Below are 17,174 nucleotides of genomic sequence, written 5' to 3' on the forward strand. Positions count from 1 at the left end.
AAAAAAAACGAACAAACGAACAAACAAATAAATAAACACGCACCCGTGATTTGTCTTCTGGCAAAAAATACGAAATCCCACATTTTTGTAGATTGGACCTTGAAATTTTTTCCATAGAGTTCTCTGATACACTGAACTCGATGGTGTGATTTTCGTTAAGATCCTATGACTTTTAAGGGGATGTTACCCCCTATTTTCCAAAATAAAGCAAAATTTCTCAGGCTCGTAACTTTTGATGACAAAGATTAAATTTGATGAAACTTATATATTTAAAATCAGCTTAAAAATCCAATTCTTTTGATATATCTTTTAGCATCAAAATTCGGTTTTTTAGAGTTTCGCTTACTATTGAGCCGAGTCGCTCCTTACTACAGTTCGTTACCACGAACTGTTTGATACTCTTGAATTAATTAGCGTATCGGTTGCGCAGGTAGGTGCTTACAACATCAAATCCTTTTTATGCTATTGAGTGAAAAATCGATATCTGGATAATGCATAATTGCCCACAACAATTTCATTTATTTTAAAAGCACAAAAAGTGCACCTCGTTTGCATCTTTTATAGAATACTACATTCTTTTCTTTTTCTTACGGTCAAAACAGAATATCATTTAGCTTTAAGGAATTCATTTCTTTTCGAGCCTCTGATCATTAAGTAAAAGCTTAATATATTTCATATTACTTTTTTTTTCACTCAGATTACTAGGCAGTGAGAAATAGTTATGCCTTTGTTTTACAGTTCAATAACAATTATTCCATTCTTTAAAATAATTCCAGCTGCAGATATATAATGTGTTAAATTTTGTGTGAGAATAATTTAATTTGGAAGGACTGAAGAACGGAGATGTTTAGGCATCTTTAAAATGTCAAATATATTTATTAAATATTCCATAGTGCAACATAAACAAAGAAATGACGATTTTCTGAGGAGAGGTGGAGGGAGTAAAAAATATACCAGAAATTTTATGCCGCATTTTTTTTAGCCTTCCCAGGAGGAAGGGTCCTTCAGACCAGTTTTCGACAAAGTCTTGGTGCCTATCCCTTTCTCTCTGTGCACAGGCATTACAGTGGTCTAATTTTTGTTAAACTGGTCTAACTTTTTTTTTTTTTACAAAGGTCTAATTTTTTTCTTATTACATGAAATATTATGGAAGCAAACATACGCAAAGCATAAGTCACAGAACTGCTTAAACTTTTATCTGTCATATTGTTTGTTTGACTGTTAGGATTTTCTTTCTTTTTTTAGTTGTCTTATCGAAAAGTAAATACATTATATAACTATTTTATTTTGTTTGCATGTTTGTTTGTGGAGGAGGGTGGGCGTGGGAGTTAGGTTTTATGAAGGATTCTTCTATAGTATTTCCCTTGATGGGAGGGATCCAAACATAAGTTTTTAAACCTAAACAACTAAGGGCTAGCTCAAACTCCAGCAGACTAGTCTTAGACATTATTTAGTAAATTCTCTGTATGTACTTAAAGTTCCAAAATTTCCTTAAAAAGTAGAGATAACAAATTATGTAAGGACTCCAACATAATATGCATTGATTTTGGATATATCAAAAAGCTTTTTCTATGTTTAAGCTAATGTCTATCCTTATTTTTTTTCTAATTCGTTGGACCCAATAAAATGAAAATAAACGAAATTTGTGTTCAACAGGTATAAATCTTCTTACAAGTATTCAAAATTACAAGTAGGCCTAAGTAAAAAAAAGTATTAAAAAAAGGTATTCAAAATTTCTTACAAGTTTTATTTCTATCTTTAATTTGGTTTCTCAGAAAATTGGATTTCTTGGTTATCCTACATAGATTGCTTTTATTAACTTCAAACTCACCAATTATACACAATTTGATATAAAAATGAAACAGAAAAGTATTTGACAAACCTTTCTAATATAAAATGATGTTGAGTGGTAAGTCTAAACTTTATACTGCATACTTTTAAACCACAGTCAGACAGAAAATATTTTTCTCGATAAAGAAAAAAAATGCAAACAACTAATAATGTTTTTTTTAAGTAAATATTCGGACTTCTAACTGCTCGAGCTGTTTTCAAACAATATCATTTGTGGCATAAAAAATCGGAAAAACGTCTGTGGAGCATCTAAAAGAAATTTCATACATCAACAGATAATTGCTATAAGATTAGAGTTGTAATCTGCTATGAAACGGAAATATTTACCATTTATTTTACTTGTATGTCATATTAGATTAGATTGTGTTAATAGAATAATTTGAATTTGTGCAAGCTTTTTCTGCAATAACCGAGACTCTCCTTTCTTTGCGTTTTTTCTTCTCTTTTTTTTTTAGTTTGGATGCTGCAACTTACTTAAGCTTTTTACTCTGTTTTCAACTTTATCCACGCTTTGTTTTTTTTTTATTATTCATCTGTTTCTACTTTTCTTGTGGAAATTCTTTAGATTTACTTAGGCTTGGAAGTGTTAGCCGGCGCAGGAAAGGTTTCCGAAAAGAGTAAGGCCGGAGTTTGCGCTTTTTCCGAAATTTCGCATTTTTCCACCCACAAACAGAAAACTGAGCGGTTAAGATCTGAGAAAGAAATAAACGGTTTTCAGAAGCCTGTTTGGGTTACTAGATAAGAAAAAAAGCCTAATGTGGATACTATACCAATATAATCCGTGATCGTTTGTTAATAGTTGTATCCGTAGATATATTATGGCAGATGTCCAAGCAGTGCAAACAGCACGTGCACCCTTACCCATTGCTCCGCCGGACTCAGAAACGTGGCCTGTGCCAAGACAAACGATGCCACCTACATTACCAGATTCATCAATGATGGAAAAACTAGTTCATGATTTGCAGGTATTGATCTTTTCTTTCCAGTCGGATCCCCCTTCTCTTAGAAACCAGTCGGTAGATGATATAATTCTATTCCAAGCTAGAAAAACAAATCTGTCACCTATCTATGCTGATTGCCTACTTTTACCCACTTTGATAAACTATATTTAATCAAAATATCAACGAAATCATGCAATGTATCCCAAAATTTAGCACCGTTTGGAAAATTTAGAGTTCAGATTGAGGCCCATTATCTCAAACAATGGATCTTAAATAAGGAGGTGAAATCAGGCCCGTGTTTTTTTTTTCCAGAATCTTGGTTTCCTTTTTTATGATGTGTCACTAATTCTTTCTGACGTTGATCACTAGGCTTGATCACTAGGCAAAATCTTAAAACAGGATATATTATTTCTAAGGATAAAAATCCCTGTAGAGATCGCAAAGAGAAACTATGAGGAGGTCGTTCAAAATTGGGGCAATACTCTCTACTAGCCTATAATACAGCCTTGCTTCTAATTCAAGCAGCAATGAAGGTTGAATTATATAGCAACAAAGGCAATTAGTGAAGATGTAACATTTTGGAAATGAAGACTATTGAATTGTTAACACAAAATTCGTTCTTTATGATTTTTTTTCTACAAAATTGACTACTAATCAATAGTGAATTACCATAAACTAAAAAAACGCAAGTTTTTGGAACGCTTAAAAACATAAAAAATGTCGTAACAATGACAAAATTCTTATTTGGTATTAGGAGTTTTTGTGCTTTAGGTGCCATTCCGGTTTTTTCTTAGGTTCAGGCAAGCCCCAAGAGTTTTCTAGTTTTTCAATGCCGAAGAAGAAGTCCAAACAGAAGCTTTAACTCGTTTTTGACACAAATACAGAGTTCTTTTTTTCATTTTAGAAGGGGGCTGGGAAATGATTAAGATATAATCGCAGTAGCTAAAATCCGTTGCTTGAAAACGGTCATAGTAGGGCTATTTAAGACTTGTATATTCTTTGCATATTTTCGTAAGAAGCAGTTAGATTAATTTGATAAAAATCAAAAAGAATCTCTAAAGACAGTCAAAAATACTGTTGACACAATTAACTGCATAATACATCATTACTGTGTGTGTATTGTTGTCTTATGTGTAGAGTCTGACCACTTACTTGACTGACTTATTATCATCCACCCTCCTCAATTTGTGCCATGGAGTACGTCACACTTTTTAAATAAATAAAAAATCCCATTTTTGCTAACGCTCCTGGAATTTTAAGTAGATTCATTTAAAACATGGAACATCTGCAGATAAACTTTAAATGGACTGTTTTCCAGGGAAGGACTTTTCTTTATTGAAGTTTTTGTTTTGCACTTTCTTTTTATGCATTTAATTTCAGATTGATTATATTGTACCGTATTGGACCCAGCAAAAATCTAAGGGTCTCCGGCAGCAGATTTTGCAGTATATCCGGTTAATGCTGTGTTAGTGTAAGCCTAGCTTCAGATCTCTCCAAGAAAAGTCATACATCTAGCTTTTAGTAAAGTGTTCCAAATATAACCTCAGTTGAATTTACACTGGAAGTAAAAAATTACACGCCCAGCTTTCCATACATAGAAAAAAAAATGTTTGGTTGACATTCACTCTAATATTTCGTTATTTTAAGTTACATTGTTTTAAAAGAAATTGATAAGAGAATTAAAAAGAAAAGAAAGTTAAAAATTTATATATATATATATATATATATATATCTATATATATAAAAATAAGTTGTCTGTCTGTGGATGGATTTGGTGACGTCACCTGAAAAAACTGGATCAGGTGACGTCAAAACTGAAAAAACTAAAAAAAGGCAAAAACTACAAAAAAAACTAAAAACTAATAAAAAAAATAAAAAAGCTAAAAAACTAAAAAAACTAAAAAAAGGCAAAAACTACAAAAAAAACTAAAAACTAATAAAAAAGCTAAAAAACTAAAAAAACTAAAAAAAGGCAAAAACTACAAAAAAAACTAAAAACTAATAAAAAAAATAAAAAAGCTAAAAAACTAAAAAAACTAAAAAAACTAAAAAAAGGTAAAAAACTAAAAAAACTAGAAACTAAAAAAAACTAAAAAAAAAGGAAAAAACTGAAAAATAAGCTAAAATAAAGGTAAAAACCAATAAAAAACTAAAAAAAAAACTGAAAAAACTAAAAAAAGGCAAAAACTACAAAAAAAAACTAAAAACTAATAAAAAAAGTAAAAAAGCTAAAAAACTAAAAAAACTAAAAAAACTAAAAAAAAAGAAAAAAACTAAAAAAAATAAAAAATAAAAAAAAAACTAAAAAAAAGGAAAAAACTGAAAAATAAGCTAAAATAAAGGTAAAAACCAATAAAAAACTAAAAAGAAAAAAAGGAAAAAACTAAAAAAAATTTTCATCTAAAAAACTAAAAAAAAACTAAAAAAGGTAAAAACTAAAAGAACTAAAAAAGAAAAAAATAAATGACGAAACTCAAAGAGAAAGCGACCAGGACAAAAGGAATGTTCGATTAGCAATCAACAAAGCACCGGGACACAGGGAGTATAAATGACGACCAGGACATAAGTAAAAAAAAAAACTATCTATATATATAAAAATAAGTTGTCTGTGGATCTGTGGATCGTGGATCAGGTGACGTCACCTGAAAAAACTGGATCAGGTGACGTCAAAACTGAAAAAACTAAAAAAAGGCAAAAACTACAAAAAAAACTAAAAACTAATAAAAAAAATAAAAAAGCTAAAAAACTAAAAAAACTAAAAAAAGGCAAAAACTGCAAAAAAAACCAAAAACTAATAAAAAAGCTAAAAAACTAAAAAAACTAAAAAAAAGGCAAAAACTACAAAAAAAACTAAAAACTAATAAAAAAAATAAAAAAGCTAAAAAACTAAAAAAACTAAAAAAACTAAAAAAAGGTAAAAAACTAAAAAAACTAAAAACTAAAAAAAACTAAAAAAAAGGAAAAAACTGAAAAATAAGCTAAAATAAAGGTAAAAACCAATAAAAAACTAAAAAAAACTGAAAAAACTAAAAAAAGGCAAAAACTACAAAAAAACTAAAAACTAATAAAAAAAGTAAAAAAGCTAAAAAACTAAAAAAACTAAAAAAACTAAAAAACAGGACAAAAGGAATGTTCGATTAGCAATCAACAAAGCACCGGGACACAGGGAGTATAAATGACGACCAGGACATAAGTAAAAAAAAAAATTAACAAAACTAAAAAGAAGGTAAAAACTACAAAAAAACTAAAAAGAAAAAAAAACTAAAAACTAATAAAAAAACTAAAAAATCTAAAAATCTAAATAAACTAAAAAAGAAAAAAAAAGGAAAAAAATAAAGGAGAAAAACAAAACTAAAAAACGAATGTATATACAGACCGGTACACCGGGATACAAATGACGACCGGGACACAAAGGAGAAAAACAAAACTAAAAAACGAATGTATATACAGACCGGGACACCGGGATACAAATGACGACCGGGACACAGGGAATATAAATGACGACCGGGACACAGGGACACAACTACAACGGGGACGCCGGGGGAAACAGGGGGATGTAAATGACGACCGGGACACCGGGACAGGGAATGGTCGATTAGCAATCACCATCAACAAAGCTCAAGGGCAATCATTAGAATCATGAGGTATAGATCTGAATACAGATTGTTTTCCCATGGACCATTATATGTTGCATGTTCAAGAGTCGGTAAACCTGACAATCTATTTATATGCAAAGACAATGGGACAGCAAAGAATGTTGTATATTCGCAAGTTTTACGTAGTTAAAACCATATATATATATATATATATATATATATATATATATATATATATATATATATATATATATATATATATATATATATATATATATATATATATATATATATATATATATATATATCTATCTATCTATATTCACAGGTGGGACATAGGGACACAACTACAATGGCGCGTAACTATTATGGCGCGTAACGACTTACGCGCGCGGGGGGGCTTGGGGGGGGGGGCGAAGCGCCCCCACCAACTAGGTGTTGGGGTGGCGCGAAGCGCCACCCCAACAGCTAGTATATATATATATATATATATATATATATATATATATATATATATATATATATATATATATATATATATATGTGTGTGTGTGTGTCTTTGAATATATGAAATCCCTGGAAAGACTGAGGAAATACCTATCTTTAAGACCATTCAAAATAACAGACGGAAAAACAGTTTGGGAAAGGGTCAGGAAGGGAGGGAACATTTAACATTGATAAAAGTGCATGCGCAAATGAAACATTTCCCTGAAAATAGATAATGATATTCTTAGACTTCCTTTCAATCCTTCTAAAAAAGACATGAACTGGCTTTATTTGATTCGAGATTGTCGAATGCATCTTGCCCTCATTTTTATCGTGAAGAGTCGTCCATGGCATTTTGGGTAGAAAATTAAAGTTACTTAATCTTAAATCACTGCTGTTGAATAGCCTTTTCTTTTACATACAAGTGAAATGTTATATCCAAACTTGTGCATCAAGAACGGATCCTATTTTAACGAGGTATGCATGTGCTTATGGACACCAGGCTGGCAGACACACACGTAGTGCAGCCTCATATTCAAATTCGCACTTAATCCCAGCGTTGCTAAAATTTACTTACACATGAATTTTTCATGTTATTCATAGTTTCATCGCTGGTTTGACGAATCCCCCCCCCATTCCACAAATTAAACCCCCTCTTAAGCGTAAGAAATTCCTATATGTGGGCATGTCTCTGACCAATAGCTATACAAACTTTCACCAAATATTTAGGGTCCAGGGACAAGAACTTCCCTTGAAACGTCACTTAATAGCCTCAAACTTATCAGAAAAGTTTTGGAGAGCCCTTGAAATCTGTAAATACCTAATGAATACCTAATGAATACCTAATGCTGACATACTACTACTTGTTAGAAATTAAAATCGTAGATTATATCCTTAATGAAATGAAAACTTAGTACCCAGGCCTCCTACCGATACACTAGTGGCTTCACTTGGAGGTAGGGGACCTGTGCCACCTAGATTACTCCTCAAGACTTTGAAAAATAACTTCCTGAGGGATACATTTTCATTGATAAGCCTTATATTTGTAATCCCATTGAAGAAAATTGAACAAAACGACAAATCTGCACCCTTAGATATTGAAGAATTCATTTTTACCCCCCCCCCCATGTAAATCTCGTGAATTGTCAACATTATACTATTAACTATACGATTTAACAAATAATAGAAACAAATTGCATAAATGATCAAAAAGCTTTCGGACGGCTTAAAGTAATTTGCAAGGGGTCAATGAAAATATCCAGAAGTCTTTCACATACTTGAAAGCATTAAAGGGATGGGTCATAATTTACTCACTCATTTTTACCTCGGCAATGTTTGAGAGCAATTTCTCTGAGTACAGGATAACGAAGTGGTATCTTTAGCTGAGGCTTTGCTGTTGTTAAGATATAAAAAAGCTATTTTAAGTTTTAGTGCTGCTTTAATTGACATTTTTTGTGCTCACCACATGCCAGGGTTTTTCAACTAGTTTCGACATTCGCTAGAATATGCTTGCTTAACTTGCAAAAACAATTTGTCTTATTGTCCCTATATTTAGTCCAAAATTTTGTTGGTGAAGCAATGATCTTAACGAAAAAAAAACAGATTTTTTTTGCTGGAGAGATATCGAAATACGAGACTATTAACATAGCGTAGGAGAAAAATTTGGAGAAAAAATTTACTTTTATATTTTATCATTATAAATAATGTAAAATTAAAACATACTTTTTTTAGTATTCGTGTATCGTTATGATTGTCGCTTTTATCATAATTATTTACAGAGTTCTTATAGTATTTCCTTCATTTTGAGTAATTTAGAAGAGATATTTGTAAGAAATAGACGTCAATGACTCTGCTTTCAGAATCATGCTGTAGTATTTCGAGGGGATGTGTTTTTATTTAGTTTTTGCTAGTAATTGATATTAAATAAACGAATAAGATAAACAAATAGGAAATTGAAATAGTTCGAAATGTATCAGTCTGATATTCTATGTAGTATTCAAAAAATCCTTTTTTATTGTTCTCCTATATCTTTATCTATAGTGTCTATTTTTCTTTCAAAATAGAGGTCTGACAGACTTATATATTAACCAGTGAAAGGACATCATTTTTATACAAATTTAAAAAAGAATTATGCCAGATCTTGCCTCTCACTTACTCGAACTATCTGTCTTGGCTTTTTCTAAAATTAGCCATGGCTTGATGCCCGCAAATACTTGATTTTAATTCAAAATTAATGGTAATTTAATGGTAAACTAGAACGTGTTTTAATATGTTAACTACTAAAATGTTATTTAATAATGAAGACCTATTTTCAGTAGTTTATAAATGTTGTGTTCTATCGTCAGATGATGTAGTTTTTAATCCTCTATGTACTTTAAATAAAAAAAAGGATCATCTTTACCATTATCCTACCATGTCGGTTTGGTCCCTGCCTCAAGATTTTGTTTACCAGGACCAATCCTTAGACATATGCCATTCTGACAAATTCCCTCTTTTTAAATAAGGAATAAAAGAAAAAAAAATCTGGGACGATTTTTGGCTCCTGTCATTTTAATTATAGAACCCAAAGATTTTTCATTGCCTTGACGGATTCGATTGTTTTTTTACAACTTAATATCATGGCAAACAATTACTTTTTACATTATAGTAGAATTATGTTGACTATTAAAATGGTAACTCCATAAACTTAAACTAAACTAAAATGACTGAAAATTTATTTTTACTGCCCTCTTCATTGACCAAGGATTCTCTCTGCTCGAGCACCAGCTCGGGCCTTCTAACTTTATGAATGACAGCAAATCCCGGGTTGAGAATTTGTCTCCATCATATTTGAGCCTTATGAGCATAATTTAGAATCAATTGGGTAAGACTAAGTGGACTAATGATCTTCATCCACAATTTTAAAAACAAGTTTTTACTTCAAAGGATACAATTTAATAAGTCAAGATACAAATCCTTTTAATCAAGCAATTGTAGAACTGTATGCAGAGAAAAAGTCTTCAGGAATGTGCCCCTTATAAATGACAAAACACAAGTTTTCACGATTTGTCTCATAATATTCTATATTTTTACCCGAAGATCCAAGGAGCTATTTCAGCCGAATTTTGGGGTGATAAAGGTCCTGGAACCTAGAATTTTCTAAAAGGAGTGAGAAATTGCAGAAATGATTTTCACCACAATTCAAAGGGATGATTTCTAATTCTCATTTTCATATTAAAAGGAAATCCTACCATGAATGGGACTTAGTGATATCATTAGCCCTCCCCCAGTGGGTATCTATGGCGAAGTAGATTTCTAATCTAAGAGCTCAATTACAATCTGTTTATTGGGATCACTGGTTGATATTCATTTCCCCTACCTTTCGATTTTTTCTTTAGAATGGACGAATTAGTAGTTATCAGCTTTATTACAGAGCATGAATCCTATCTAATTTTTCCACAAGTTGAACTTCCAACTCCATCAACTTAATTAGCCTCTCCTCTGCATCTCTACTCCAGCGGACAATTTCATGCATGTTCAATAAGGTTTTTCCTATTTTTCTAGTATCTCTACTGGAAAACCTAATTTTCTTATTAGGAATTCTAGGTTAGAAACATAATTGTGTTGGAAAAAGAATAATTTTTGAGACTCCCAAGAGAGGTCACCGCTAAGAACGGCTTGGTTTCTTTGGAAAAAAGAAAATGAAAAATTAATCAACTCCATTCAAGTTCAAATTGGAGCATTTGCGCTTCCCGAGTTTTCATTCCTTTAGCACACTGAAAAAAGTACAGAAAAGAACTCGATATATAGCCAATCTCTTGTAGATTATCTGGTTTTTCATGTATTCTCTTCTTGTTTGCAAAAAAGAGCGGTTGGGCAAGGACATGTTTACAAAGTTGAAATGAACAGCTTAATTTAAAATAAGCACTTAGGGAGTTGGTAAGTTCAGACGCCAAGTAAATACTACTTATTGGGTACTTATATATAATTAGATAAAAATTCAAGCAGTGATTTCGTTCCTGTCAAAGTTTAGTAAAACTATATGCGTGGTGATAGATTTAGTTCGAGGAGGGATGGCATGACATTGTAATTTTTTTAATAGCAAAAACTTGCCGTAAAATTTTGACTCCAACCAAAAAAGCTAAAACAAAAACAGATACAATGCTATAGACTTTCATTATCTCATTCTTAAGATCGCACAATACCCCTATTTCTTTTCAAACATAAACGATTATTAATTCAAGTTTTTCTTCAAACTAAATAGTGCATGCAAGGTTTTTATTCTAGGTATAGAAAATAAAGGCATTGTATATTATAAATCCACCTCGGCCACTCAAGGGGAATTATGTTTTTGAAGGGGAGGGAAGAGTCTTTGGAAGAAAAACAGATAGATACAGATTATAGGAAAATATAGGAAAGGATGAGAGCAAACCGTAAGTTTCTTGAGGTTTAGGGGCGCAGAGCTATAATCCAAAGGTCGCTATTTTTTGCATATACCTGCTACACATGTGTCGTAGTTATTTTTGGCAAGCTCCCCCTATAAAAGTCCAGGGATATCAAAAGATTCTAAAATAAAAAAATACAAACACCAAAAATGACTCATTTTTACATTTTATCTGTTACGTAATATATTTTTTCCCTTACTTAATCAATACAAGTGGTGTTCTTAGCCTGTAGTGTAATACGTAAAAAAACTAACTTTTAGGATGATACAAATCCGTTGTTTGGATCGGTTGCTCAAAATTGTCTTTGGACTTTAGACATTAAACATTTGTCTTCGGGTATTAAATGCTAGACATTAAAATTTTTCATAGATATTATTTTCTGTGGACGTCACAGGCTAGTCACTTGAGAGGGAAAGCAACGGTTTTTACCAACTGGCTGGACATTCAAGCCAATTAGATCAACATTGATAAAATTGGGCTAAGGCGCAAGGAAATTGGTTAAGTTGCGGCACTTTGCGTCACTGTCTTACGGACACAGTTCTTCAGCCAAACTGTGTTGAACGTTTGCCCCCTTCCAAATATGTGACATTTCTTTTTGAATCTTTTATTGCTTTTAGTTTGGTGGTGGCTTAGTAAAACTAACTTTCTGCTTTTCTCTCTAACTGCTGGGACAGGTGTTTGAATCAGCCTTACTCCATACAAAGTTACAGGCTTGTGGTCTGGCTAGTTTAATGGACGACCGGTGGAGTATGGAACAAGTCTGGAAGGTATGATAATAGTAAACATCTTGTTTGTTGAGGCACTCTTCTCCTTTTTTACTTAAAAAAATTTATTTTCAAGTTTTCTGTTTTTCACTAATCTTATTTTCATGTTTAATTGTATGATGCTTTTATTTATCACTATCGCAAATGAAGTAACAGCATTGGTAGGTGGTGTTTTTTCTTCTGTATGACTTTCCTCATCTTCTTCTTCTTCAAAAATATTTCTGTCTCTGCTCTCCCTTCTTCTGACTTTTGCTTTTATTTGTTTGTTTTACTTTATTTTTCATTCACATTCTTGTTCAGCATTTAGTTTTATGGGTTGAACCCCAATGAAAGTATTTTGTTATGCTTCCGTATGACGGAATCTACTTTATTTCGGTTATGAGCGATTTCGTTATTAAATTGTTGCCATTAGGAGCTTATTTTTATACGAGTTTCAGTTTTAATCTTCTCGGGCGGTGTTTCATGAATATACAAGTTTGACTTCTTGCTATTTCACATGACACTTAACATAGATACTCACATACACACTTAACAATCCCTGCATATTGCTTTGAATGCATCAGAAAACTACCATATGACTGCATTACAGCTGTGAAAAGGAGGCTGAAGAAAAGTAATAATCTTAAAACAACAAAACACAAGTAGAACAATAGGGAATTTTCTTCTATAAGACCTGATAATGATTAAATGCGAACTTTATATGAAGATTTTTACCCTATATCCAAGGGCTGTCCTCAGCAAAACAACGTCGAACTTCACTGCAGTAATGATACTAGGACTGTTTTAAACTGATTTTTGTGTTAATGGTGGTATTTCAATGAAATTTTCTTATATATTTTCTTTCGTTTGTTTTCCTGAGAATGGTCTTTGGATATAGGGCTGGAATATTCATTCGAAGTTTGCACTGCACTGCCTTATAGGAAAGAATTCCCTATTGTTCTGCTTGTATTTTGTTGTTTTTGATGGAAAGGCTGTGTGGTCTTTGTCGCTATTTATAATGTTAAAAACATTTATGAAAATGAAGTTGTTGATCAGATGAAAGTAATTTAGGGTATTATTTTTAACAAGTAATTTGAAAGCCTGTTGTTGAATATATTGATAATATAATATGTATGGATAAAAATAAATGGAATGTTGAAAACGATTGTACTTAAAAGGATGTTTTTATGTTTTGTGTTTTATTTTTTCAAATTGTCCCATTAAAACAATGCAAATAATAATGAATGAAAAATTATACACTATAATGTCTCTGATACAGGACTTTTCGTCCACCTTAAAAGTCGCCAAGTACCATAAATTACTTTTCAATTCGAGTCGCGTCGAAACATCAATGGAGGGAAAAACAGTTTGGTAGCTTAATCCCACATCACAGGCAACACGACAAAGTTGTCCAAGTAAAGAGCAATATAGCTTCAGTGTGTTATTAATTTTTTTTACCAGGCCACTTCGTCTGGAAGGAATGATCGTAGCAACTTGATTTGATTGACAATTAACAGTTTTAGTAACAGTTTTAGTACCCTATTTGTTATTTAATATTATCAAGCTGAGGCCCAGGCTGAACGTATTTGAATTAATGCATGTTTTGGTTTTGGCTCACCGCACATGAATAATTAAAACAAAATTTATATATTAATTTTTTTTTGGCTAAATGGCTTTCTCAGTTTTTATCCGGTAGATAAGGTATGAATTTTGAGTAGCCAAAAGGGTATTAAAAAGAATTTATAAGTTTATTTGTGGGTTTTTATGGCACTTACATTTTACCAAGTGACATATAGCGATCGCAATTTCTGTCGGTCTGTCGGTCACGGTTTTGCTAGTTTGGGCACTTTCAGATAAGCTAAGACTATGAAATTTGGCAGGCGTATCAGGGACAAGACCAGATTAAATTAGAAATAATCGTTTCCCCAGTTCGACTATCTGGGGGGGAGTAGAGGATGGTTAATTCGGAAAAATTAGAAAAAATGAGGTATCTTTAACTTACTAAAGGGTGATCGGATCTTAATGAAATTTGATATTTAGAAGGATATCGTTATTTTAGAAAGAACTCCATTAGTAGCTTACACAACTTAAAAACTAATTAAGTTCTCAATAGTCTTTCATCAGACATGGTATCGATCACTTTTATTATACAATTATAATTCTCTAAAAATAAAAAATAAATAAAAAAAAACTCAAGCGAGCTCAATTTACGGCAAAGAGGTGCTTTTACAATTCGACAGGTTCTGGAAAATATCACGAGTCGGTTTATTTGAGCAAGTTTTGTAGATAGACTATATCTAGCGTAATCTGCGAAGCATTTTGTTTGTTTTAAGTTTTAACTTCATTCTTTACTTCCGTACGAAAACTTTGTTTTTTAAGATTAAATTTTGCTTAAGATTAAATTAACACAGGCATTGAAAATGATTTTTTGTTAAACCACTACTACTGCTACTAATAACTCACTGCACCTCCGAGCCGTCTGAAACCAACATAGCTGCACACGCTGCTCCTCTGCCTCATTCTATTCAAAGCATCGCTCTTCACCGTCTCATGAAGTTTTAATCTTCTTCTTCAATTGGAGGAACCCCATTCCCTATCCTTATTCTTTTCAACCCTTCCCTATGACTTCTTCCCACCCATTCAGAAACAAGCAGTTTTTCGTTAGCTCCCTATGGATGACGAAAACCACAATCTTTGACAATCTATCATCCGTAAAACGTGCCCTAGCCGTCTCAACCTTTCTTTAATTATAGTCCTAGTAAGTGGGCCCAAACCATATTTACGCGCTTACGTATTATAGTGACCACACTGCTGTTCTTCATCTGTTGAAAAACCAGTTTCTCTGTGTGAACTCAGAGATAATTAGCTTAGCCTGAGTGAGATAAAATAATATACAGGTCTATTTTAATTAAATATTTAATATATAGAGTTGATTAGGTTATGTATTTAATATAATGCCTTCTGGGCCGTCTGCTTTTCATAATTCTCTGTTGTAGTTTCCATAATTTCGTTACTAAAATATTATATTTGCAATATATTTTGGTGTATTTCATTAGGATTAACCTGACTTCACATCTTGGGTTTGGCCGCTATAATACGTAATGTGGGTACGTAGGTACCCACATTTTTCATACAGCTTGTTGTTTGACATTCAGTCGGTCGAACGGGTGCTTAAAACTATCCCTGGACAATTCCTCTGGAAAACGTTTGATAGAAGTTCATCTGTCTTTTGAAGCGCCCATGCTACACAGCCATAGTTGGTCTCTGTTATTACTGTTGCTGCCAATACCCTATTCCTGGCTCGCCGATTCATCTTTCTATTCATCCAAACTTTTTCAACTGAGAGGAAACACCTTGGGTCTTGGTTATTCTACTTTTTCCATCTTTACCGCATCCATCATATTTAATGATAATACTATCCAAGTAGGCGACGCTATCCACTTGATTCATCTTCTCCTTACCCAACATCACATCTTCACAGATTTCCAAGGTCCATAGAAACACGTTCTACTTTCTGGTATTATAAACCTAATTTTTCTGATTCCCATTTCCACAAGACAAGCCATCATAATTTCCACAAACCCGTATCCTACTTAGGCCTCTACAATGCCATATAGATTACAAGATAAAACTGACCAACATTGTATTAAAATTAGGTGGCATGTTTCCCGCTCTGAAACTTAAATTCAAAAGTTTACAAACTTTCCCTAATTTTTTTCAAAGTTATTTTCATCGAAAATAATTTTCCGAATGCAGTAAAATTTCCTATTTAAGGCACTTTATACCGACATAAAAATCATTTAAGAGTAGAACATTAAAGAAAGAAAAGAATATCCGCACAAAATGTCATATCATCGGTCACCTCATGGGTCTTGCAGGATTGCTAACTGTTCTTCTTCTTGAAAAAAAAAATTACAGACATCGAAGAGAACAAAATCATTCTTATAAAAAATAAAAAAATAGGTATTTTCAAATATTTCGATGATCGAATCAAGGCATTTTCCTCACTAATTTCCCGATTCAGTTCTTTTATTTCTAAATTTCATTTAACAAACTTTTAACCAATCTCCAAATCAACCTTTTGCATTTTCATTAAATAAAATAAAACAAGGGAGATTTTAACTAACTGCAAACTGAAGAAAGTTCAAAAGGAAATTTTATTTATTAATGCTGTTTGTAAGAACCTCCAACTTCATTGACTTGCTTCCCTCCCTAGGCATACTCCCTAGAAGGATTTTTTGGCATTTGAATTTTGGCTTTCTGATTTGTGAATATTAATAAACTTCTCTCTCTCTCTCTCTCCCTCTCTCTCTCTCTCTCTCTCTCTCTCTCTCTCTCTCTCTCTCTCTCTCTCATTATGAGTCTTGAATAATTACACTTTCGGAGGGGATATCGATAGGAGGAGTGTTGGCTACTTCTTCTCCAAAGAAATCGGTCAACACATCATCAATCCCGCCAAAATAATTTTCGGGAACCTGGAATAAAATTAGAAATTTATTTTCCCTCGATACACTTTTCGTCCTGAAAAAGAATAATATTATCAAGCTGAGGCCCAGGCTTAACGTATTTGAATTAATGCGTGCTTTGGTTTTGGCTCACCGCACATGAATAATTAAAACAAAATTTATATATTAAATTTTTTTGGCTAAATGGCTTTCTCAGTTTTTATCCGGTAGATAAGGTATGAATTTTGAGTAGCCAAAAGGGTATTAAAAAGACTTTAAACTTTATTTGTGGGATTTTATGGCACTTACTTTTTACCAAGTGACATATAGCGATCGCAATTTCTGTCGGTCTGTCGGTCACGGTTTTGCTAGTTTGGGCACTTTCAGATAAGCTAAGACTATGAAATTTGGCAAGCGTATCAGGGACAAGACCTTATTAAATTAGAAATAATCGTTTCCCCAGTTCGACTATCTGGGGGGGGGAGTAGAGGACGGTTAATTCGGAAAAATTAGAAAAAATGAGGTATTTTTAACTTACTAAAGGGTGATCAGATCTTAATGAAATTTGATATTTAAAAGGATATCGTGTCTCAGAGCTCTTTTTTAAATCCCAACCGGATCAAGTGACACTGGGGGGGGGAGTTAGAGGGGAAACCTGAAATCTTGGAAAACGCTTAGAGTGGAGAGA

At 32.5% G+C, this 17,174-nt stretch overlaps 1 long non-coding RNA gene across 1 annotated transcript in view; it reads left to right on the forward strand.

Annotated features, from left to right (window-relative positions):
- The window catches only part of LOC136030299 (uncharacterized), an 82,294-nt gene extending 70,045 nt beyond the window's left edge, over positions 1-12,249 (forward strand). The window contains exons 2-3 of the long non-coding RNA XR_010618238.1: positions 2,663-2,816; positions 11,973-12,249. This is a non-coding gene — a long non-coding RNA (uncharacterized LOC136030299). The remainder of the gene's footprint in view (positions 1-2,662; positions 2,817-11,972) is intronic.
- The last annotated feature ends 4,925 nt before the right edge of the window (positions 12,250-17,174 follow it).

Source organism: Artemia franciscana, chromosome 8 (genome assembly GCF_032884065.1).
Source record: "Artemia franciscana chromosome 8, ASM3288406v1, whole genome shotgun sequence".
NCBI classification, from domain to species: domain Eukaryota; kingdom Metazoa; phylum Arthropoda; class Branchiopoda; order Anostraca; family Artemiidae; genus Artemia; species Artemia franciscana.